Below are 2,016 nucleotides of genomic sequence, written 5' to 3' on the forward strand. Positions count from 1 at the left end.
TTCACCCGAAAATAAATGTAACCCCTTTCCCAGTGCTAATTATGATACTGAATGTAGCTAACCCAATTTCGTAAATATAACACGAGATGGGGCCCTGGGTCTGTCCTGAATAATAATAAAATAAATAACGCAGGTGTTGATTTATTTTATGATAACTTAATTAAATAAACTTTGCAACAGCTTACTTTGGCAGTGCCTCCACTTAGTAGTAAATTATTACTTTGCCTCCAATTATCCTACTAAGATGCTTTTTAATTCACAGATTAAACCCACAAAGAATGGTGTAAACTGCAGGTGAAAAACCACACAGAAATGTGAATGGAGTACTTATATACAATTTACTGTGAAAAATAAAAGAATATGAAAATAAAACGTTCAATTATTGTGATTAAATAGGTTGCATTTAGGAGGAAACAGGTAAATAATAAGCAGAATCTAATTGAAACAATTCCAATATGAATCCTAAATTCAATTTACACCCAAATCAGATTAATAACCTTTCAACTTAGTTGAACCTTAATGACAAAAAATCAAGTGGGCCCACACATTCATTCACACAGTCTCAAACAAAAATAAATCGTTGCAGGCCTGTGACGTAGCTTGAGAGCGTGGTGGCCAAAAACACAAAGGCCGCTTCGCTTTCAAAGCAAACAAAATGGTTAACGTTACTGCACGTGCTTTGTAGTACTCACGACCTCAGAGGATGTCCAGTTGCAAACGAACATCAAGCGCAATTGTACTAGGCTGCAAGTTCAATCAGTGAGCCGATCCAGATTCCAGTGAAGAATCCTCGACGCCACGCATCAGAGAAACTGTAGAATATCTTTCCACACTGACAAGGAGATGATCCCCATACATAACACAACCACAAAAACAACTGTCCGTTTCCTGTGCAAAATATGTTATAATCAGTCCATGTAACTTAGCAAATAAATCACAAACATAACGGGTGAATATAATGTGCACAAACAGTCACAAAAGGTATGCTAACATGCTACTCGCGATTAGCATTTCCCTCAGTACTTAAACATATTGAATACAGACAGTATTAAACACAAAAAATGAAAATTTACCTTCAAACAATTAAGAGAAACATCCCAGAACAGCACAACGATTGGTCATCCATTATAACTGGGTGTACTTTCTCATATTCTTACAAGAACTTCGCGGATTGCGAGTTCCTTTCACTTTCACCATGCACTTCTGCAAATACAATGCACATCTCCAAAACCCCGCCCCTCATGAATAATCACCGTCGGAATTTACCCAATCAGAAAACGATAAAATAAAGATGCAGATATTTCAGAGCAAGCAAGTTATGGTGCCAAAAAGCATGTTAATATTAGTCATTTAAAACCAAACGTATTAACCCTTTGTGGTCTGTATTTCTTAATGAATATAAAATCCCATCTGGGCTACATAAAGTAGGCTAAAAGTAAAGAAATGCAACTAACGTTAATGACAATTAACTCTCAGCAGAGCACAGTTTGAAATTTTACAGAAAATCGCGTCCTCAATTAACTTACACTGTAACATACTCCGACCAAGAAAATTGGGTAACGCTTCCTTCAACATGACTTTTGTGTAAACATACACGCCACTTTCGAGTCAAGTGTTATCTTTTATCTCGAGTGTTATCTCTTCGCATTTTGAGCTATCCGCATGTATCCGTGTGTATACGTGTATGTCTACGCCATTAATGTCTGAGTTATTCCGCGTGTCTGAACACGCCGTCAAATCTCAGAGCGAAACTAAGCAAAATGTAGATCTACATCTGGGGAGTGATGTTTTTTTCCTAGGATGGTAGGGCAAGACTCATAAATGCTATTAACCCCAGTGACGTAGGTAGGTTTAGGGACGGGGTTGGTAAGTCATATATTTATATATACAGTAATAACGTTAAGTCAACGGCGTTCATAAACACGCTGAAAAGCAATTATGCGTGTTGATAGCACGCCAAAAATGGAAATACGAATTGGGGTGTCATACACGCGCTACTTCATGAGATCAGTCTGC

The 2,016-nt window shown here is 37.5% G+C and overlaps 1 long non-coding RNA gene across 1 annotated transcript; it reads right to left on the bottom strand.

Annotated features, from left to right (window-relative positions):
* Nucleotides 1-319: 319 nt before the first annotated feature.
* Nucleotides 320-1,351, bottom strand: LOC120472387 (uncharacterized). The gene is made up of 2 exons (XR_005620965.2): nucleotides 1,074-1,351; nucleotides 320-888 (listed from the first exon to the last, which is right to left on the bottom strand). It is a non-coding gene; the product is annotated as an uncharacterized LOC120472387 (long non-coding RNA).
* Nucleotides 1,352-2,016: the final 665 nt, after the last annotated feature.

Source organism: Pimephales promelas, chromosome 10 (assembly GCF_988280905.1).
Source record: "Pimephales promelas chromosome 10, fPimPro1.hap1.1, whole genome shotgun sequence".
Lineage (NCBI taxonomy): Eukaryota > Metazoa > Chordata > Actinopteri > Cypriniformes > Leuciscidae > Pimephales > Pimephales promelas.